At 39.6% G+C, this 24,201-nt stretch overlaps 1 long non-coding RNA gene and 1 pseudogene across 2 annotated transcripts; one reads left to right on the top strand and one right to left on the bottom strand.

Annotated features, from left to right (window-relative positions):
* The first annotated feature begins 1,575 nt into the window (after positions 1 to 1,575).
* On the top strand, positions 1,576 to 6,218 carry LOC148742872 (uncharacterized). The gene is made up of 3 exons (XR_016001421.1): positions 1,576 to 2,145; positions 2,957 to 3,388; positions 5,507 to 6,218. It is a non-coding gene; the product is annotated as an uncharacterized LOC148742872 (long non-coding RNA).
* LOC111319082 (uncharacterized) lies at positions 2,284 to 7,654 on the bottom strand (annotated as a pseudogene). Its single transcript, XR_016001418.1, has 7 exons — positions 6,829 to 7,654; positions 6,581 to 6,644; positions 6,283 to 6,405; positions 5,489 to 5,908; positions 5,054 to 5,239; positions 4,513 to 4,847; positions 2,284 to 3,503 (listed from the first exon to the last, which is right to left on the bottom strand). The product of XR_016001418.1 is annotated as an uncharacterized LOC111319082 (transcript).
* Between the last annotated feature and the right edge of the window lie 16,547 nt (positions 7,655 to 24,201).

Genomic DNA, 24,201 nt, shown 5'->3' with positions numbered 1-24,201 from the left:
TCATTTCGTATCCTTATGGATATGCACGATTGCCTTTGGACGAAGATGTGGACATGAGCAATGTAGATACGTTAAGTAATTAGTAAGATAAAGAAACAATGCTTCGATTTTATGTTTACGGTTTTTTAAAAGAATCGTGCATGAGAGATTGAAGTTTTACAGCTCGAACGACGTTCGAGTGTGCTAAGGAACGTGATATTCACGTTGCCATTGGTGGAATACACGTTTGACGATTTAGTATAGTTACATTTTTGAGAATGTTTAATAACGAGGTTTATTAATTATGGGTTGATTGCTCGTTTTACAACCTGAGTGGTTTTTTAGCTTGAATAATTTTCTTTGCTATTTGCTCCATCAAGGTCGTCTTGCCCGCCAAGTTGCTGACAGCTTTCACCATCTTGTCATCAGCAACGCACTTGTTTTATAGACTCCTAGCGTTGGCACAGACGATGTCATGTTGTTTGGCAATTCAGTCCAGCCTGTTTATATCAGGATCTCCTTGAGTCAATCTCTTTTTTAAATTCGTTCCAGGTCCCAGACGTTGATGCCATTTCTTTTCTGAGGGAGAGTAAGGGTAGAATTCTACGCCCAGAATTCAAGAAATATTCTTTGATCTCTTCTACGAAGAGATAGCCGAAAATCGATGTTACTTGTAAAAACGTCTCATTACCCAAAGAAAACGTTCCTGAAGAGCATTCTCCGCAGGAGCATAAATAAATGCTGGCAATGGCAAATTCTCCAGTATTCCATTTATGATTACTGACGTACGCCTTGCTGCTGTAAGACATCTTCTGCCCTTATAAGGCCTATCAGAGTTGTTTGCTCAATTGGTAAGAGCGCCGGATTGTGTTGTGTGTGCGAGAGGTCGAGGGTTCAAGCCCCGGCCGGATCAATACTCATGGTCTCAAAATAACTAAGGGGAGTTTGCTACCTTTCTAGAACAGGAAATGGATAGATAATCTAGTCTTCTCGGATAAGGACAAATAAACCGTAGGCCTCGTCTCCTGCAGGGTTAGGGGTAGCAGACGTTAATTTCCTACGCACGAGACGACTGTGTGGTGGATGTCCTCCCCTGGGGTGGGATGGGGGGTGCTGGCCCTGAAAAGCCCTTATGGGGAGTGGTCAATTTAACCTATGTAACCTATGTAAAAATTTGATAAGGTTGTACTTGTGTGATGATCAGTGATGGAGGTACAAGTCATAAACCAAATTAAAAACTTAGACAAGAAAGTCTGCAGAATTGTAGGTCGGACAATTTGCAGGCTCGGATATAAATTTTTTGTCTTTACTTTCTACACCAGACTTGTGAGCACGTACATTTTGTTTCCCAATTCAGGCCTACTCTGGGGCCTTAAGTCGCCGTAACTTTGGGCGACTTTGAGCAATTCAAGGTGACTTAAGGAGACTTAAACAAAATTGGCAAAAAGAACATTGCAACTTTAGGCGATTTAAGTCGACTTCAAAGTGACTTAGGGTAATTCATGAAATAAACATTAAAAAAATGCAATAAAAAATGGGGTCAACGTGCTTGTTTAAGCGTCAGCAGGCTCTTAAAATGGAGTATTTTTACTGGTTGTGCATTAAAAATTCGAAACAAAATCACCTTTATACAGAATTTAGCCTTGGTAACTTGAAAGACACAAAATTTTACTTTAAAATTAAAGCTTTTTTTATCAAAATAAGTAGCATTGCTTCTTTTTAGCTGTTTTTGATGGCCTGGTTGTGGGGATTTTGCACTTTTTCGGACAGTTTCGTGGTTAGCTTGAAGTCCTCGCCTTGGCCAAAATACACCAAGTACGGAACTATTTTCCAAAAAAATTTTTCTACTATCAAAATTTTTCCTTCTTCAAATGTGTTCTTTCTTAGACTATTCATAGCAAATACCAAAAAAAAAAAAAAAAAAAAAACGGGTGTCACCGTGCTTGTGACACTTTCACAAACTGCCGTGAAAGGTGGACGTGGTTTTGAGATCACAGTCAGGATAGAGAATTTGCACGGTGAGGACTGGGACGAGACACAAAATGGTGCCCATCGTGTTCGAAGTATGCACTCGATATTAAGCTTGTTTTCGGTTGTTTTCATGTTCTTGATATCGCCAACACAGAAATTCATACTTAGAAAGCCTGCATAAATAACAGATATGAGGTAAGTCAAGATTTGATGAGATTTTGAAGCTATAAACCTTTAGTTGAAACTGTTTTGTTGCGCTGGCGTTTTGTTAATTCCAGTGAGCTAGGGTTCAATATTTTTTGCTTTGGGGCAATAAAGGCTTGACAAAGAAACTTGAAAAAAAGACTATTGATTCCTATTCTTTGTATGTTTTGTTTTTCGGTTTCTATACACAGCAAAATGGGAATTCTTCACCCATCACTCTAATAGGAGTTCTTAATTAAGAAATATTTAAAGAGGGAGCCCAGCTCGCCATAGCGGTTTTCAGTGAGGCCCTTAAAACTAACGATGTATACAATGAGTAATCACGTAATTAATAAGTCAAAACTCACGGTGGAAATATGAAATATGAAATATCGAAAAGTGATATATACAGTAGAATGTAGTATACTCTGAAAAATACAAACTGTACTTTAAAATTTGCTTTTTATAGTTCACTGAGAACCACACTTCAATGTCTCACTGGTCCTCATTCTGACTACTACATTTTCTGTGCAAAAATTATTTCAAAACATTAATTGCGCAAATCACAATCTTAATTTGCATTATCTATAGAGTACTGACATATTTGCGCCAGCACCCGCTTGTTTGAGGAGACTCTGGGTTTGTTGTCAAACCTCTCCATCAGAACTTGCTTCACCCCTTCTTCCTTGCCTCTTTGGCATACCACTTGTAGGTGAGGGAGACCCAAACCTGAGCTTGTACACTTAATGGCCATTGAGGCTGAAATGTACTTCTCTCTAACTAATGGCTGCAGGGTATTAACCAGAAGTTTCTTTTCTTTTAGGAGCTTTTGATAGGATGCCACCCATGAAACTTTGAAGCTGTGCTTTTGTATCAGTTTGACATTTAGAAACTTGTTCACTATAGCTGGTAGAGTGTTTGCACATCTGCAAGAGCATTGTGAGCTTCATAGGATTTACAAAGAAGATCTTGAACAAGGTTTTCTTGGCTATGGGATTTCCTTTCAGGAAGCAGTTCCCTGAATGCTGGAAGAGAGTCTGTAAAGCCAGAAACTGTTTTGACTAAGTCCTCCATGACTCCATCTTTCTCTGCTGCTTGCACCAAGAACCTGGCATCAAAGGATTTGCAATTGTGTACAACTAAAATGCAAAGCATTCTTGATTTTCAATTTTCAATGAAGGTCTTAAGGGCCACATCAGTTGCAATGGCATCAGTGATTGGCTTCCCATCATAAAACAGTATTCCTCTTTGGAAGGTGAGTCTGTTCACAGCAGATGCTTCTGGTGATATTACATTACAGGGCTTGATATAAATAGAGAACTCATCTTTACCATCTGTTGCTGCAATTTGTAGGATTTCAGCATCATTACCTGTTTTACAATATTGTAATCCAATTATTACTTTATAAAGATAATACAAAGAAAAGTGTAATAAAAAAGCTTAGTGCATCTATGCAAGGTATAATTATCTAAAGTAAAAATAGGAGCCATTTCTGAATACCTGTCCTGCTAATTTGCATCTCACCTATTTTGTTTAAAGGGCACCTAAACCCCCAATTTTTTTTTTCGCGTAACAAAAAAGGGTTTTTTTTTGGAGTATTTCTATGCAAAAATTTTTTTATTTGCTCAAATCTTCAATTTTCTGTGCCCAGTCAAAATACAGAAAATCGGCCGCCATCTTGGCTCAGAACGGAGTTTAAAGAGGAATGGTTCTATAGCGGGTAATGTGACGTCAACTCGAGAACATGAAAGTCTGCATTTCACACATTTTCACCTGTTTGGGAAGGTTGTCGTCGATATTGTCCGAAATATGCCGACTAGGTGTGCTGTAGGAGGAATGTATGAAGCGCGATACCTTCTTGCAAATTTCACACATTGCTACATAGTCCTATGTCCAACACACTTAGTCGGCATATTTTCGGACAATATCAACTACAACCTTCCCAAAAAAATGAAAATGTGCGAAATGTAAACGTTCGTGTTCTTAATTTGACGTCACATTACCTGCTACAACCATTCCTCTTTAAACTCGGTCGTGAGCCAAGATGGCGGCAGATTTTCCTCATTTTGACTGGGCAGAGAAAGTCGAAGATTTGAGCAAATCAAAAAGTTTTTGCAAAGAAATACTCCAAAAAATACCCTTAAGCGAAAAAAAGGTTTTGGGTTTAGGTGCACTTTAAGAACAAGGCATGATAAAACAAAGGAATCTATGTGATGCAAATTATCAAGATGAGTATTCAGCAATCTATCAAAATAGAAAAACAATTCCATCATTAAACATAATTATTCTCTAATGTGCAATTCAGAAATACCCTGCTAAGACAAACATCATTATATTCACTTTGTTACATTTTTACTAAACTAGCTGCCGCCACCCTGCAAAGCTAATTTCCCCTTCCAGATGTTTCCAAATCAAATATGATTTGATGGTAGTCTTTGGTCAATGATACTTTCTCAATCTTTGAGGCTGCAGGTGGTACTGGAATTTCCTGAGCAGCATTGTGTCCATGAAAGCCCATTCCACAACTATACTGTTGCCCTTCTCTGTTCTCAAGCTGTTTTGTCTTTTTCAACTGCTTCTCTTTCTTCTCAATTCTTTTCTTCTTGTACTCTCTTGCTCTCTGTTTCTCTTTCAAACTTAGAGTTTTTCTTGTCCATTTTCTTTGCAAACTTTAAAGAAATGGAACCTGGAGATACTTGTGTCTTCATAAAAGCCTAAGAAAAATTCACCAGTCTTAGTGAAAACCATATTCTAAGTAATAATATTGTGAGGTTTTACTGATTTGTTTTTTTTTGTGACTTATGATATGCAAGGTACTGGTAGTACAACACTGGACATGGTGGATAATGTGTAATGTTCAAATTATAGATCTCACAAATTGGGAAGTGTACAAAATGCTCATAATATTATATCTGCTCACCTGAGAAACATTAGATTGGTCTAAGTTCTTTTGGCGAACAGCACATGCAACACCAGAAGTCATTGCCTTTGCTAGATCCATAGTGTCTGGTCTTTGGAGCTTTGCTTCCTATAGTGTTGTCGAGTGCTTCATTTACCTGGTTCAACCCAAGGGGTCAGCTAGCTTCTTGGCATTTGAAGCATAAATCTAAACTGAAGAAACAAATGATTTTTATTCACTAAAATTTGGTATCTCATAAAAGCTTGTAAAACTGAGAAAGAAATTGATAGTCCCCTAACACTTATAACTTTATCCCTTGTAGTTATTAATTAGAATACAATCATAAGCACGAACACTATTTTCTAAGAGTTGTGTTCCTCTACTACATGTAAAATGGTGGGAATAGGGAATTTGTGAGGAGCGAGCTGTGCCACCATACATGTACACTGTACTTACTTCTAGGATCTTTTCCAGGGACTGCCTCAAGCTTTTGTCCATCAGATCCTTGCCATGGGGAAGGCCTCTGTGTTTGTAGGATGCAGAATTTTTTAAGTAGCCACACCAGTTGACACAGGAAGAATGGTTACCATAAGCATGGGGCACAATAGACTTCACACCATTTCGCACACCTTCTTCATCATCCTTACTCTTCTTTAGTGCGTAACCAAAGCATCGCTGGAAATACTGTATCACCATATCTGTCAGGCTTTCTTTTGGGTCTTGATGCTGTATAGTGAGCTACCAAAGGATCTTTCAGCATGGACTACGTCTGACCATTTTTCAACCTCATGCTCAACATTTTTCCTCACTTTGCTTATGGTGGATGAGTCATCATCCTCAACATGTACAGATACAACTACATTTTTTTCTCCACAACTGTTAAGCAGAGTAAAACCACAAAAATAAATTTTTTTGCCATAAAAAGTGAGGGCATTCAAACTACACCAAGGCATTATCCTAAAGTATTTTCTTTTCTGCATTTTTAACATACTCATATTATAAAATGAAGGTGCATTTTTATGTTTGCTTTCTTGTCAAATTTTGAATCCTTATTACCAAGGGTGTAAGGTATTGTAACACTTTCCACTGTTTATGGCTCAAGTGTCATTACTATAACACTGATATCATAAGAACAGATTCCACAAGTCTCTCTTTGCAGCAATAAACTGTGATTTTAACATGTTAACAACTATATTATAATTGTTATTTTATATTTTATTTTTACTCTTACATACCTGGTTAGTAATTACCTTTTGACTAGATCAACACAAACATCAGCTTCCATAGCTTTTGACGAGCCTTCCTAATTGAGCCTGCAGTTGTGTATGTGAGGCTTTTTTGACTGTCTGCTGGCAGTTTCACATGTTGCACACCTTTGCAAAAGACATTGTGAGTAAAGGTCCTGGGTAACACTTTCAATAGGAGGCAAATATGGGTGAGGTCATATGTCGAATGATTCTGTACTTTTTTGGTCAAATTGAAAAAAAACCATAGCTCTTGTTGTTTACAACAAGGTGCTAGTAGACAAAATACATGTATATACATTACCTTTTTGACCTTGAACCATAGCAAATCACCTTGCCAGTTTTTAGGCCAACCATGGAGCCAACACCTAGCGGTGAAAGTGAGGATATAATATTTTATTCATTTGTTTAATTAATTTTGACTATTGGCAGACACCAGAACTGTCAGTAAGCTAAAGAACAATCCAGAGAAAAAAAATAGCAGCTTTGTATGAAAATGCATATCCAAATGCGCCCTTTTCAATTCTTTCAGATGTAGAATTTGCAGTGTACCTGTCAGGCTGTTGTGGGCTTTTCCCCTTTTTTGCCATCCTATGTCATTTGATGCTCCTATCTCCACATTTCCCTTTTCATTATCATCTTTCCACAGGTTTCTTTCGCCTTCTAAACTTTCCAGACATGATTCCTTTGCCAACTTTTTAATTTGGGGCCCTACTTCGGTCTCGCGAGCCTTCAGCGTGGACTCTCCAAGTGATGGTATATTCATGGCTGACAACAACTCGTTTACGTGGGTAGGACCTATTCCTACGTGTAGCATTCCTATAGATATGTCCATTCAACATTTCAAAAAATTGGCTAGATCTTAAATAGATGCTGCAAAACAATATTTTTATCAACGTTAAATGTAAACAAACCTGCAGCGAGCTTCCTGTTTTCACTAAAGATTGGTCTCCCTCGCGTTGTTCCGGTGCTACGGTGGCTCTTGTTTGTTCGACCGATATTTGTCTCTCCACATTCAGAGTTTGAACAGCATATGTAGAGTAAGGATCCTAGCCCAGACAGTGTTTCTCATATGCAGTCGGAGAGCCGTAGAGCTGCCCCACAGGCTTCACAGCGTCCATCGAAAACCTCAGTGAGGACATTTAATTCTACAACTCGACGGCTGCAAAGTGGAAATCCACTGGGGACATCCGGATCATGCATATTCTTTTCATTTTCTTGTTTCTTAAGAGCAGACCAGGAACCTTTCAGCCAACTTTTGGCATTCTTATTGCGAATAAAAGCTTTCGCTTTGCAAAAGCGGCCCTTGTCCTTCTCACGCTCGCGGGAAGAATGGCCGCCATCTTCGATGTTGCAATGTTATGCGCAGAAAAGGTTGCGCAGTGCAAAACAAGGGGAATCACCATAAGTAAATTTGTCCTCTTGATGAGCAATTGTTTATAGGTATTGTGGTTGATGCTATAACCTTTGACAGGGTAAATTTGCCTCTGTTCAACTCACACGCTCTAACAACAATGCCACTTTCTTTCAATCCAATATTATGGTTGTCGAAGACCCCTAAGTTTAAACACCTCACACTCAGCTTTAACAAAAAATGCAGCCTTACAAACTCTTTCTGATGCAAGAAATCAAAGAAGGAGCCTAGAACCGAAGTTAACGAGATTGCACTGTTAATAAAGAGATTTTGAGGTCATAAGAAATACCTAAGAAATGGAAATAAATTGAATTTAACATGTACTTAACGGGTAATCATGATTCCTAGACTGAGTCTGTTTTATAATGATAGTAAACATAATAAACAGTTTTGAACGTGGAGAAACACTTAGCTAGAAGCTAGTTTACAGGTTTTCCACCAAACAACTGTTTTATTGAGTCCTTTAGAAAAGAGCTTGGGAACTACAGCTAAAGTTCTTGGAGGTAGTATTTCATAAAAAGGGCAAGTGTTTTATCAGGGTTTCTTGATCACGAGGAAAGTGGAAAATCACGCATATATTTAGTTTATCTTTCTTTTGCTTCATTAACACATGTACATTTTGCTAGCCAATGTAATGAGAGGTGTTTTCATTTTAATCAGAGGCAGTAGCACTTTCCATTGACCTCTTCAATTGCAATTTTGAGAAGCGGAAGAACTAGCAATGTGTAAGTCTACCCGGTTTTGAACTAAAAAAGTTACCACAGGGAAGTGTTTGGGTTTGAACCTTCGAAGCCTAAAAGTACACAGTACAAAGATAAGTGGGCTGTTCATGTTTTTGAAATTGAAATGCTGCACGTGACAAAAAAGTTCCTTTTTATTAGAGCTGGATAGTGTGTTCAAAGATTATGATTTTCACCGAGTGCAAAGTCTTGAAGAAAGGTTGGAAGGCCTGGACACCTTTACCCAAAACTTCTGGCTTACAAAGCTCGTCTGAACTAACGAACAAGCACTTGTTCAAGTACTGCATTCTTTGGCAAATTGATTTCCAACCACGCTTGCTCATCTGCTTTGTTTACTGGGGGTATCAAGGTTCGAAATGGTGGATGATTGAAAAATTTAACATTATACCAACGCTTTCAGATATCTGGAAACGGACGGCAAATTCATTGTTCGCTCTCAGTAAAGCTGAAGAAAAGCACGATGTTCATCGCATGTTATTCAGCACCAGGGAAATACCAATGAATAGCTGTTTTCCTTAATGTTTTTCTCAAGTTTTCCCGTGCGCGTGAACGCTACATTCCCAAGCGTCTTCCCACAGAATAACTAATGGTGAGTGCCATGAAAACATGATGTTTGGGATTGTTTTCCTGCTCCACGAAAACGCTAGTATATAGCTTGTTTTCCTAAATGTTTTACTATAGTTTTCCCGAGCGCACGAAAGCTGGATTTCAGTTTCCAAGACTTTTACCGCAGAATTACCATCGGTGAATGCCATGAAAACATGATGTTTGTTGACTATGAGAGCGATCTTCGCAGTAACAAACACGACCTAAGAGTGAGTGTCAGCAAGAATCAAACAAAATCGGAAACTAGCGGCAAAAATGTGAAAAGCGAAATTTGCTCAAACTCCGGCTACTAAATATATCTTATTAACCAAGCGCGAGGGCCGTACGGGGAGAATATCGGCCCGAGGTCTTGACAGTACGGACCTCGCTGTGCTCGGTCCGTAAAAAAAAGACCGAGGGCTGATGTTCTTCCAGTACGGTCCCGAGCAAGCTTGGTTAATAAGAGATTTATTATACGACTGAAGTTCGAAGGGACACAAGAGCGGTATCATTCGGGACCATTCGGGACAGTGCCCGGTCCAATACTGAGAGAATATTGACCGACAATAAAGCATTTCGATTGGTTGATTTTAGTTATTGGCCCTCTGACTGCCCGAGTTATGTAATGATAGTCCATACTGAACTATTCATCGCTTTGTGGTTCATTTCTCGAATAGATTTTTGTTTTGGCGGAAAATGGCGATACTACATTTCAGGGCCAGATGTGAGCAAATTAGGCTTGGGAATTAGCAATTTTCAAGAAAACCTGATGCCTTAAATAACGAGCCAGAAGATATTCACATGCAATCAGCTAATTTCAAAACTCTTCCAGGTTTTGCACTGTAATTTCTATGACATTTGGAAAGAAGTCTGACATTGTGCGAGATCTGAAAGATCTCCCCATGTTCAGGCTTTATGGAAATTACTTCCTTGCTTGAAAAACAATTTTACCCTACTACCTTTATCACAAATTAAATTAAACTTAGGGGTCCAGCCCCTTTACAATTGGGCTTTTAACTGATATGACTTTTGTTCTGGGGAAATAAGGCTGTAGTTAATGAGAGCGCTTAAACTTGCACATATTCGCGAAATCAAACAAGAGATTTTGCGACCGACCGTGACAGACAGATCTATTATTTCCGCCCATGCTCAACAAAAAAGCTCATTGTAAATAGAGTGGTCATTCCTGTGGTAGTTGAGTCGTGCTATTTGCATGTATTAATCTTTTTCTTGTCGTTTTTATCGTTATTCTTGTTTTATTTTTATCTTTAACATGTATATGTTAACGCGCTCGTGTGGTTTGCCGGGTGGGAAGTCCATATAGTGAAAAACTGTACGCTGGTGAACCTCGGGCTTGAAAATGCTTCCCGAGGTCGCAAGACTGGGGCAGCATTTTCAAGCCCGAGGTTGACTGGTTTATTTTTTCCTACGGTAAATTGGCTTTCAAGTGGGTTTGTTTACGCCACTGTGTTTTTTAATTGGCTTACAAGCCTTCTACAAACGATTCATAAAAAATTTTCGCAACAACTAACTTAGATACTAGACACCAAAGTATATGTTACAGAACAGATACTTCTCAATTTACAACAAACTAAGAGCGAATGTCTCCAAGGATCAAACGAAGTCGTAAATAGGGGGCAAGAATGCGAAAACTCGAAATTGTTCAAACTCCGGCTATCAGTCGTCCCTATAATAGTATTTATCTCTAAATAAGGTTCATTTGTCAAATAATTCGGTGTCTCGCCAAAAAATGACGAGAATCACTTTGGTGGCCAGATACGATGAAATCGAGCTGCCAAGTAGTAATAACGTGTACCGACTACAGTTATGAGCGCTTGCCACAGCTACAGGTACAGCCTTGTACCAGGTTTGAGAGCAAGGCCACAAATGGCTTTTTACTTCGAACTGTAATTTCCGATATCTCAAGACCAAAGGATTCACAGATACCCCGTAACATAAGTACAGTAAAGGGGCCAAGATAAGAGTTCAAAACTAACTCACAGATGTTGTAGGAGTCATATATGATTAAATGTGAGTGCTTAGAAGCAAGGCGAGAAAAGTAACCGCTAATTTGCTGGTTTGTGAGAAAATTTCCATAGCTAAATAGTCTCTCCCCGTTGCTATCTTTTGCATTCCTCATGGCTTTAGATACTTCATAATAATATAATAATAATAATTTACATTTCTAAAGCGCTAAAATTATAAAATATTCTAAAGCGCTTTACAACATTATTAACTACAAATATTAAAATGATAAACGACAAAATATCAAAACAAACTGTAAGCCAGCTTGAATAGATGTGTCTTAAGCTTTGACTTAAAAATCGTTACACTTGGACTATTTCGAATTTCAAGCGGCAGTTCGTTCCACAAAAAAGGTCCAGAACGGGCAAAGGCACGATCACCAAAGGTCTTAAAGTTAGTTCTTGGGACCTTAAGGAGACCCTGATCGCAGGAACGTAGCTGATGACCCTTGACACTGTGTGGCTGCAGATATTCTTTTATGTATAGTGGGCCTTGGTTATTTAAAGCTTTATAAATTAAAAGTAACAACTTGAAATGGACGCGATAAGCCACAGGAAGCCAGTGAAGATTATATAAGGCGGACGAGATGTGGTGAAACTTGGGAATCCTAAAAATTAGTCGAGCAGCGGCGTTGAGCACCTTCTGAAGACGCTCAGTCTGGTACTTGGGTACGCCAAATAAAAGGGAGTTGCAATAGTCTAAATGCGAAGTCACAAATGCGTGAACAAGAGTCTTCGTGGACTCAGGACTGAGGAATTTCCTAATTTGGCGAATTTTATACAATCCATGAAAAGCTTTGCTGCAGATCTTACCAATGTGAATGGACATGGACATATTGGAGTCAAACCAGGAACCCAGGTTTCGAACACTGTTGAGAGGCTGAATGGTAGAATTACCGACTGTGATGGAATCAATTGCGATTTTTGATAATTGATGGCGGGAACCAACAACTAAGAATTCGGTTTTAGAATCGTTAATTAACAGGCGATTATAAATCAACCATGAGCTGACATCCGAAATGCAGGCTTCAAGAGCAGCTATGGCGTGGTCTTGCGAAGATATGTCATTGGGTCTAAACGACAGATAAAGTTGTGTGTCATCGGCATATCCGTGAGCAGAGGGGAGATGGTTAGCGATCACGTGATATAGTCGAGATATGTATAATATGAATAAAATAGGACCCATACAGCTGCCTTGTGGGACACCGCAGTTCAAATGAAAATCATCTGATGATCGATCGTTTATGAGAACACGTTGTTTTCGGCCAGACAGATAAGACGCAAACCATTTATGGGCAGAGCCAATGATTCCAAAATCGCTTTCAAGAACATTAAGGAGAATCTGATGATCGATTGTATCAAAAGCAGCGCTTAGATCCAGTAGCACAAGAAGCGTAATTTCCTGATGGTCCATTGACATAAGAATATCACTTTGAACCTTAAGCAAGGCAGTTTCGGTAGAGTGAAATCTTCTAAACCCTGATTGTAACTTCGGCAGAGGAGCATTGTATTCACAGTGCTTAAACAATTGAGAAAGAACCGCCTTTTCGACGATCTTGGAGATGAATGTTAGATTGCTTACCGGACGGAAGTTTTTATAAGTTAACTCTAGACCGGGTTTCTTTAATAGAGGTTTCACAATTGCAGTTTTCCAATCATCGGGAAGATAGGCGTGGCGAATAGACAAATTTACCATGCGAGTAATGGAGGGCGCAAGGACGTCAAGACAAGACTTCACAAGCCATGTAGGGATTGGATCCAGGGAGCATGAGGCATTAGACGATGTACTGATTATATTGCAAACATCTTCCACTGATAACGGCGAAAAACTGTCAAGTTCTACAGCTGGAGCAGCAGTATCAGAATAAGGAGGATTAACTTCAGTATCACTGATGGAATCTTTGATGAGTTCAATTTTTTTAACAAAGAATTCCCCAAATTTATTCGCAAGTAGAACTGGGTCATCATGAGGTGGTAGATCATTAACATTAGGATCCTTACAAAGGAATGAAACCAATTTGAACAGCTTCCCGGAGTCACCAGCGCACTGACCAATTAAATCTGAGTAATAAGAAGCTCGAGTAGACTTGAGAAGAGCAGAATATCTATTACAGATTTTACGATAAGCAAGCCAATCTGAAGAAAGACCACTTTTAAGAGCTTTCCGCTCAGCCTTGCGACGAATACGTTTAAACTGGAGAACATCAGCGTTAAACCAAGGGATCTTTGCACGAGTAACAAGAGTTTTTGTCTTTATGGGAGCATGTTTATCCAGGATTTCTGTTAAAGTCGAGGAGTACTGCTTGGATAAATCGCCAAGGTTGCTCCAGTGTGTGTCACTGCAAAGTACAGACGAGGTGATGTCCGATTTAAATGCATCAATGTCGATGTTCTTTAACCTGCGATATGACACAGACTTGTTAGAGATTGATGAACTTGGGAAGCGAATAAAACACTCAACAAAAAAATGATCCGAGATGGGTAAGGTGACGTTAATGGGACCCAAAATTAAGTCACTGGTGGATCGAGTGATGATAAGGTCCAAAATATGCCCAGAAATATGCGTGGACATCGTTACGTGTTGTGAGAGGTTGAAGGTTTCCAGCAACTCTTTAAATCTTATAGCACAATTGCTATGCACCAAATCCATGTGAAAGTTATAAATCCCCAGCGATAATAAGAGGTTCAGGACACATGACAATGTTTTCAAGATACGACGAAAACTCATCAAGAAATACCGACGCAGAAGAGTTGGGAGGGCGGTAAACAGCAACAATACGGATAGAGCGATTTGTTGTCTTCAAAATCCATTCGGAAAATTCAAAAGAATTATGTTCCTTCCCGTCCAGAAGTGTGGCATCAAAAGAGTCGCGGAATAAAATGCCTGTACCACCGCCAGATCGATTTGATTGCCGTGGAAAACTCTTGAATAAATAGCCGTGACGAGAAAGATCAGCAATGCAGACAGAATCTAAATCGTTTAACCAAGTTTCAGTAAAAATACAGATACCGATATCATTGCCAACAGCATGGTCAATGATTGTTTCCACTTTGTTCCTGATAGAGCGAGCATTACAGATTGCAAAGCGAAGATTATTTGAAGAAAGACTCGGTGACAGCAATGATTTCAGAGGCTTCAAAACGGACGGATTGACACCATTAGAGGTGACAAGTTGAATATTTAATGATCTAGAATCCCGGCGTCAAGAAGAAATCGGAAGAATATTATGAACAGCATGTTTCCTAGCTTTATCAGCCTTTCCAGCGCGACATCCTCGGTACTTAAAAATACCAAGGGCTTGAAGTAGACATAATGAAGATTGATACAAATAGCTTGGACCGGAAGAGCGCAAGCGAAGAAGATCAGTTCTGGAGTAAAACTTTGTAGCAATTTGGGCTTGACTTGATGGCTTATCGACAAGCGAAATAGCAGAAGGAGGCGGGTTAGCGCGACCAGTAGAATGATGAGTAAGTGGGCCAGGATTCCTTTCAACGTCCTGACAAATAGTAAGGTCAAGGGACGGCAATAAGAAGCAAACGTAACCGTGTTTGTGCCAGGAAGAAATTGGTCGTCGACGAAGCCCAAATGAACTTAGTCTTCGAAAGTGAAAGGAAGGTCGATCCAATCCAGCTGCTTGAAATGAAACAGGAGCTGTGTTCAAAGTGCGACCATCGTGTAACCAAACTGATAAAAAAACTGACTGAAATCCGAGTAAAATTGAAAATTTTCGCAGAACATCAGACGTGGCAGCCATACTTCGGCGCGCATACAAGTCGGGGTCCGCCTGTCTTCCCTGTTCTCTCTCCATTTTGAAACTTGGAATTGAGGTACTGCTTATGATTGTCAGTAACCTTTGTACTACGGGACTGTATTGATTTCAGTGCCCATCCCATCGGAAGAGTAGTGGGCACAGTTGGTAGTGATGGTTTACTACCTTCTAGGACCGTTGAGCATTTACTCGCGCCACAATCCAGATTAGTCGCGTATTCTATCGTGGCCCTGTCAAAGAGCGTTTCATACTCTAGAACATGCTTGTGCTTTCCATAGCCTAAGTGTTGAACCAGCGATGAATGCCGTATAAACGTCTTGACACATCCCTCTTCTACGCATGTAAATAATGGACAATTGTTAGCAACATCAACATCAACGCCTGTCTCATCTGAAGACTCATCTACACAATCGGAGTTGCCTTCTACAACAATTGCGGGGATTCGGCCACCTATTCGTCTGGGTACTACTAGAACAAAGCTTGTGATAGTCTCCATGGTCGAGGGCCTGATCTCCACCGTCAGCAGTTCCGATTGTTCAGGGACATCGCAGTTTGTCCAGGGAATACTTATTCCAGGGCCAATATTGTAGGCTCTCCACGTTCTTATCCCTTCCTGGCCGTAGCAAGGGTTTCTGACAAAACTCACTTTCTCCCACTTGAAACTCTTGATGGATGGAGCATTGGGAGGACTGCACACCCCTGGAAGACTCCATAGCTTCTTTCATGAATGCAGCAATCTCAATGTGGTGTCCAGAATTCAGATATTTCACCATCTGTGACTTTATAGTGGCTGCCTTGCGATCGCAAGCGCCCTTTCCTCGACTAACTGTGGCTCAGAAAAGTCAATCCGAGAGATCTGAAGGTCATGACGTTTGGCAATCTGAGAAGCTGTAATCAGAGTCTGCGTACAATGATAACATCCAGCGTTGTAGCCTCGAATATACATGGTCTGTAGTTCTGGCATAATAGTCTTGAGTTGACTAAAGATGTCCTCAAGTATGCCTGACACCAAGCTACTGTCTTGGGCGGTAGCACTCTCAAACACATGAACGAATGTCATCATCTCCATTTCTCCGCTGTTGCATTTAATCGCCACTGCTATATGCCACGATATACCTCTTTTACCAAACCAATCCAACTGGCTTTCCCGGAACTTACGTGGGAGATATTTTATCACCCAGTCAAGTACTAGAAAAATGGGTGGGGCGCTGAGGCCGCTCATGATGTCAAGTCTGCATTCATCCTGATTTATAGACCGCGATAAATGGGCTTTCCAGCATTCAATGCTCTGTTTGGCCTGGGAAATAACAAAAGACAGTTTTTCATTTTCATTGTCCGAACATTCAGCCGTTTCTAAGCCTTCCTCAATCTCCCTCATTACAGAGGAGATAAGCAACCAGCGGTCATAGCTGTCACAATGGGCGTGGCCACAAGTCACAGAATAATTTGGGTCGTCAGGATCACTCAGAGCGTATGCTCTACAGTGGTCAGGGACAGCGGAGCTGAGAATTAATTCACCACTTTCGAAATTCCTCGATCCGCTTTTCTATTTGCTCCTGTTGGGATAAGATTTGTGGCACACAGCACTTGGAAAGGTCTTACCGCCAGCCAGGTCCGAGTTCACGGCGGTGGTGTGAGCAGATTGTGTCTAAACTCTGCGTCTCGTCCTCGCGGAAAACACCCACTCTAGCAAGTATAAGTTCACTTTCCGTTTTCACTCCAGAAAATGACCAGTGAGAACAATCATTCGAAATATCATTTGAGCAACTGCGTAAAGTAACAATTTCAAGACTCTTGCTTTTATCTAACCTATCAGACGAGCAGTCTGTTCCAGTTATTCTATGAAAGGAGCTTGAGAACGCCATTGCTGAGTTGCATAGCGTGAGACAGGCCGTGGGAAAAATTCCCTACAATTGAATTGGGATCACAACTTGTTTATGAATAGCAACCATAAAAACAATGATAAATAGTTCATTTCAAGGCTATTAGATCAACAATTGCATAGCCTCTAGTGATCAGTGATGAGATTTTGATTCTTTAAAATATAAATTATCTCCAGCTGGCGGCTGTTCTAAAATAGAAATGGTATCAATTGATTAACCCTTGTACCTGTAAAACAGCATCATTCACCTGAAAAAATACTGTAAATGTGCTGCATAATTATGGACTGTTCTCATAAAAATATCATCCAAGTTAGTAATATAACAAGCATTCCATTAGCTGCTGTATTTTTTTAAAAAATTAATAAATAACAAAACTCCGCCATAACAAGAAGATACATTTTAATCGACTTTGGGGCTTTGGGCTGGAATGATAGAGCTGTCCGTCACCGTCGGCCACGCAATCTCTTGTTTGATTTCCCGAAAAATTGCAATTTTGAGCACACTTTCACATAGCACAACCTAATTTCCCCAGAAAAAAAAAACTATATCGATATCAGCTAAAATCCCACTTCTTCTGCATTCTAAGCAAAAACATTACATTTGATTTGTGATAAAGGTAGTAGGGTAAATTATTTTTTGAAGTTTACTAGTTATTTCCATGGAAAAACAGAAGGCTTCCTTTCAGATCTCACTCAATACCTTATTGTTTGTCAAATGTCATAGGAATTGTAATATGAAACCTGCAAACATTGCAGAATAAGCTGATTGCAAGTGGTTCTTTTCTGGGTTTATAGTTACGGCAAGCCGTCAGCTTCAACATGGCTAATTTTTTAGTCTAATTTTTCAATACTTGGCCCTGAAATCGGGTATCATCATTTTCTGCCGAAAGAAAACAGCATTTGACAAATCAACCCCACAGCGATAAATAGTTCAATATGGACTACTAATAGCCAAAGTTTGGGCGATTTTGAAATTTTTGAAAATTTGAAATTTACCGCTGAATTCTTGATCAGTTTATGGACGCACATTCTCAAGCGGTAATAAAAATGAGGCCTGAAATAAATTCAGGCCTGTACGGGATTCGAACCCATGATCTCTGCGACACCGGTGCCGTGCTCTACCAACTGAGTTAACAAGCCAACTGGGAGCTGGTCATTATGTTGCTTCGTAATAAACCCGTCAATTGATGATTCAACGTCTGTGAATAGATGAAAGTCATATATTTGTACTGCGCTTAAAGAACGAGTATCAGAACGATCTTCGCGGTAAAGAACACCGCCGTGGTGTTCGTTACCGCGGCTGAAGTGGTAGTAAAAATGAGGGCTGTAAAAACTTCAGGCCTCTACGAGATACGAACCCATGACCTCTGCGATACTGGTGCAGTGCTCTACCAAATGGGCTAAGAAGCCAACTGAGAGCTGGTCATTAGGTTGGTTCGTAATATACCCGTGAAATGATGAATCAACGCTTAAGTAGGGTTCATTACTGCAAAGATCGCTCTCATACTCGCTATTTAACCACAGTTCAAATATATGACTTTCATATATTCATAGACGTTGATGATAGTTGTTGATTGTTTTCCGGCTCCACGAGAACGCTGGTGAAAATTTTTCTATAGTTTTCTTAAGCACGCGGAAGCTGCACTTGCCAAGCGTTTTCTCACAGAACAACTAATGGTGAATGCCATGAAACATGATGTTTGTCGATTGCTTTCCTCCTCCACGAAAACGCGAGTGTATTGCTTGTTTTCCTGAACGTTTTTCTGTTGTTTTCCTTAGCGTGCAAACGCTGCACTTGCCAAGTGTTTTCTAACAGAATTGCTAACGACTATGATTAGGCCATGAAGACGTGTTCTTCGTCTATTCTTCTTTTCTTGCCCCATTGAAAGGCTCGTGAACAGCTTGCATTGTTTTCCTGTACGATTTTCTGACGTTTTCGTGAGCGCACGAGTGCTGCCATCTTCTAACCGTTTTCACACAGAATTACTAATGATGAATGGCAAGAACACACGATGTTCGTCGATTGTTTTCTTGCCTCATAGAAACGCTAATGAATAGTTCGTTTTCCGGAACGTTTTTTTCAACGCGTCTGAGCAATGCATTTTTAGAGTGTTTTTTCTGGAAAATGATGACGGTCAACGCCCTGAAAATAAGTCGTTCGTCAATCGTGATGATTATTTCCTGCTGTTAATCCTGCTTCATGAAAACGCCAGTAGATATCTTGTCTAATCTAGGAGACTGACCCCGATTAGGTCATTTCAGGCAAATCAGTCATTTGAGCCGTCTGGATCATTTGAGGAAATTGAGCTTATCGGGTCACTTGCACTAATTGGGTCGAACAGCGATTAACCGAACGCAAAACGGCTGTGAATGGCAGAATACATGGTATTTTCCAAACGTTAACCGATCAGCAATACATGTAAATGGTAAAACGCCGAAAAATGCGTTTCAACTAATTTTCTCGAATTCACCATCGTGGAAAAATGTTGGAAAATTTAGACGTTCGACCACTAAACTAATTTGAACATTTCGCTCACCGGGTGAAAAATGGTTGCGAACTGAAGAAAACATGACATTTTCTGTACGTTACACGAACGGCAAACCCAGGAAAACATTACGTTTTTCTCTATTTATACACATTAACCTTCCCGGAAAATGCGTATTTTCAGCCGTTAACTCAGGTGAATACGTTGTTGTTCACTCGAGAAATGCCAATGCATAAAACGAAAACAAACTGTTTGCCATGCGTTAACCGAGCGGTTAATGCCAGAAAATGAATTGTTTTCGGCGAAGAAAAACTAACGAATAACTAAACGGATACTGGGATTTACCGATGCGAAAACACACACAGAACGTCCGGTTTTCCGTTAGCAAAACACGGGTAAACGTTTGTAAAATGCATCGTTCTCCGTGAATTCAATCTTCATTTTCCATAAGGTAAACGCTAGTCTGTTTTTCCATATGTGTTATTTTTATGTAATGCTTGTTGTATGGGTTATTAAGACCCTGCTTCGTTGTTGTTGTTGTTTTTTTTTTTGTTTTTTTTGTTTTTTCTTATTTTAGATCAAATTGTGCCATTAATACGGTCTTTCCTCTAGAGGTATTGGCTCTTTGGTCCTCTGTTGGACGGACCAATGGCTAATTCTTTGTTTACTGGTTCCAATTTTTAATTATCCCGGACCCCCTTTTGCTTGCTATTAATAACAAAGTCTATTTTAGTACAAATTTGGCAAAGGGCGTACAGCCAGTCACTTAGCGGGACCGTGAATATTTTACTTACAGTTCAGTCAACTTCCTGTTGTTACTAAAGAGTCCAGCTGGTAGCTCTGCTATCTCATTGTCCTGTAAGTTCCTACAAAAAGAAGTTTACCCTGAATTTACGGTCTCTTTTAAGTTAATATTTCAAGTTCAGAGTCAGTTTGTGGTTAAAGTAGTGAGTGTCGAAGGTTAACGTAGAACAGAAACACAATGGTGTTTATAGGGTAGTAATTTTTTAGCTACATAATCTTTCCCAAAACTATAGTGACTCTTGCTACTCGTTTCTATTCAATTTTGCTAATCGTACCGGTTTTTACTGGTCTTGCTGATGTATGATACCAGAACAAGATGTTGCGAAGCAATTTTCCTTAGGGCTAGGTTTTTACCCGCTTTACAGGTCTATTTCATGAAGCTTTGAGGTGTCGTCAATGTTCTTTGTGTCAAAAAGATACTAAAGGGCTAGGCTAGGTCATAAAGGGGTAAAGGGGAGAGCAGGTGTCTGGGTTTTGTCTATCTGTGTACTGGGAAAGGGGAATTCCAGCAGTTAGCACTAAATCAAACACTCTTACTAGAAAAGTGCTGGAGAACTTGAGCTGAAGCTATTGGAACTGTCTTCCATTTGGAAAGGAAGTGGCTTCTTTCTTTCATTCGTTGTCAAAGTGTAAGATTTTTATCAACAACTCGGGCCTATGCACTTTGTTGGTTATTCATCATCTCACATTCGACTTGCTCTCATAAAATAATTGTTAACTAGCATTTGGATAATTTTGGTGCTGTCATTAAACACCCCAAAAGGTACCCCCATTATCTCTGTAAAAAATCCTCTGACGAAGCAAGAGGCTTATGTCGAAACTCCGCAGAAATATGTATTAAACAAACATGTGTTGAAGTAACCACAACATTCTGATTAAATAAAAATTGAGAAACTTCTTAGAAATCCAAACTGAGGGATAACAAGTTGCCTTGAACGAAAACTCAAAAACAGTAAACAAATCTATAAAAACAAAACAACCAAACATGCGCGAGAAAAACTGTACACGTCAATTTTCCAGTGTCAAGGTTAAAGTTCTTTGACCTGATTGACTAATTTGTAAAATCACGTGCGGTGCGCGTGAATACAAAAACAATACAAAAGGGAGGAGGAAAATTGCAATTTCAAATTTAAAAAAGAAAGACATTTTCTACAATCTGATTGTTACCCAATCCCTACAGGTATATTTTCCTGGATCTCCGCACTTTTGGAAAGGGAAACAAACTCGCTGAGGACCTAACAAAGAACAATAAACACCTTACGCAAAAACTTTCCAGGAAAAATGTTATCCTTTCAAGTGAAAATAAATATAAAGTAAGAATCCTCACTTACAGCTTCGGCAGCTCAACCAGTGAAGTAAACGCGTCACCAGGTAACTTCACAATCTTGTTATTACGTAACCTCCTACAGAGTCATTCATGTTTTCCACAAATGGTACATTATCAGATGAATAATATATAATTACATTCAAGACATAAAATAGGCCATAAAAAGGTCAATATTATTGAGTTGGTCTTAACTGACACTCTCTAAGCCAGCCTAAGCTCAATAAATTCCTTAGTCTCAACACTGAGGACAATCACAAGTATGGTCTGGTGCACTTAATCTCGAGTACTTGACACTGAAAAAAATGCCAACCAACTCCAAGTGTTTTATGCCACAAAAACGACAAGCCCATTTCACCTACCACTATACGATGGTTCGCTCTATTTGAGTATCAAGCAGTACATCTCGCCACTGGAAAGCGCAGCAACCCATTTCTTACCAGAAAGTGCATGGTGATATGTAGTCTTTTAACTGCATGCCTTTTAATTTAGTGGATCAAACTTTTTATTCCCTGCTTTGGAGAATGACACTTCCCCAACCTATCAAGCCTGATTATTTTTTTAAAGATCTATGCTTAAATAGTAAAGTTGGTTTCTTTAGAGAGTGCAATGGTTTGTTAACATCCCTGGCCTCGTTTTGTTTGCTATGAGAAAAGGGCCATTTTAGCCAGCAGAAATTTGTGCTTGAAATTTGCAAATAGCGAAAAGGCAGGCAATTGGCGGGCAGATTAAAAAAAGAATTATCAAGCTAATATTTAAATCCTTGAGTTTAACTTACAGATTTATCAACTTGAAGTTGGCATGGAAGGCTCCGGGTGGTAGCTCTGCTATCTGATTGTCATGTAAGGACCTGCGTCAAGGATGTGCCGAGAATTTAAAGTTTGACCTTAGCTTTAAACCAATCTGAACTCCATTGGAGGCCCTATTTTAATTTCAAGTCTTGGGAATGATAAATTTCCCAGCCTTTCAAGCCTGATTATTGTTGTAGAGATCTGTGCTTAAATAGTAAAGTCGAGAGAGTGCTACGAATGTAACATTTGATCTAGATTTTTAAAACTAATCAGAGCCAGCTTCCAATGAAATTACAAGGTGCTCTTGTCATGGAACAGCGACCCAATCAATAAGTAGATTATTATTACTGATATTGATGCGCTATTCACATCAGCATAACTCTTTTGTCCCGGCCGGACAAATACTCATGGTCTTAAAATAAGTGAGGAGAATTTGCTACCTTTCTATAATATCAAGAACAGAACAGCGATCCAATCAATAAGTAGATTATTATTACTGATATTTATGCGGCTATTCACATCAGCATAACTGTTTTGCCCCGGCCGGACAAATACTCATACTCTTAAAATAAGTGAGGAGAATTTGCTACCTTTCTATAATATCAAGAAATGGATAGATATTCTATTCTTCTCGGATAAGGACGAATAAACCGTAGGCCCCGTCTCCTGCAGGGTTAGGGGTAGGAGACGTTAATTTCCCACGCACGAGACTACTCTGTGGTGGATGTCCTCCCCTGGGGTGGGATGGGAGGGAAGGTGAGATCGTTACATGGACTGAAGCAACTGCCAGAGGCGCCTGATAATGCTGACGTCCGATCTCAACCTTATCATTGTAACTAGACACGTTTGTTGTTTAGAGTGCTAGAGACTTTCTTTCTTTTCTTTCTTTCTTTCTGTTTTGATTCTTGTGCTCAGTCGGTCGTTTGTGGAAAGTCTTGCCAGTCTAGTTGACAATGAAGCAAGACGATTGGACAAGTGATGTTGTAAATCAGTAATGTCTAAAGCTTGATTTGTACTAGCTCTAATATTTTAATTCACAGATTATAGTGACATTGTCATCGGTTTCTATGTCACGCAGATATTGCTAAAGGGATATGGAGTGTCGTAAGACAATAAATAGGCACTGGGCTCAGGGAGCTGAGATTTTCGCACCGGAAAAGAGCGAAACCAAAAAGTGAGGAGAAAAGTTACCCCTGGTGTCGGACTGAGAAAAGAGTACTGCAGTACGTCTACAAATTATTCAAAAGGGTTTATAAAGTCCCTCGAAGTTCGGAGAAACAGTTATTGAATCATCTTGTCGAGTGGCCCAGTATTTTCAATTCAGGATATGCATTCATTGTATGCAAAAGGTCCAAATCGATTATTATCTCTCATGATTGCATATGTTAGTGGAAAAATCCCATAAAAAGTGTTCCGCTGACCTGTTTGAAATCATATTTCTGTTAAAATATCCTATATATCCTAAACAATCCATCAAATCTTTTACCTTATGAATATCTTACTTACAGTTCAGTCAACTCGGAGTTGTTATTGAAGACTCCAGCTGGTAGCTTCTTGATTTGATTTCCATTTAAGTACCTAAGAAATGGACAAAACTGAACCTAAGAACGCTCCTTAATGGATTATTATGATTTCTACAGTGAGTCATAGTTATTTACCCTTTTGACCATTTTTTCTTTAAATTGGGCTAGATAAACTAACGGGCTCTCTGCTCAGGGAAGAGAGAAAATGTTCCTTATCCTCTCAGAGGATTGACGGTTTTGTCAAAAGGCGCTTTGCCCGGTCAGATAATACTGGGCTCTACTGATCAAGGGTGGTGTGCATCATACGGTAAGCACTAGTCCGTGTGATTTGGTTTTCTGTAGACACTGCATGGTGTTTAGGCATCTGTCTGGTTCCTTCGTAACTGACGTGTCAAGAAAGGCGATCTTAGTGTGAGTCTATGTTATTTGTCCTTTTCAAATATTTTTTGTTTAAATTGAGTTATAGATAAACTAAACTAGGAATGGGTTTAAAATACCATTTAACTGAAAAGTGTCATGAAGTCCCTTTATGTTATTGCTTAGCTTTTCCCACTGGAGAAAAGGGGAGAGTTGCGTTTTTCC

The sequence above is a fragment of the Stylophora pistillata genome, chromosome 1, assembly GCF_964205215.1.
Source record: "Stylophora pistillata chromosome 1, jaStyPist1.2, whole genome shotgun sequence".
Lineage (NCBI taxonomy): Eukaryota > Metazoa > Cnidaria > Anthozoa > Scleractinia > Pocilloporidae > Stylophora > Stylophora pistillata.
The sequence above is the reverse complement of the archived record's forward strand: the minus strand, read 5'-3'. Positions and strand labels throughout refer to the sequence as shown.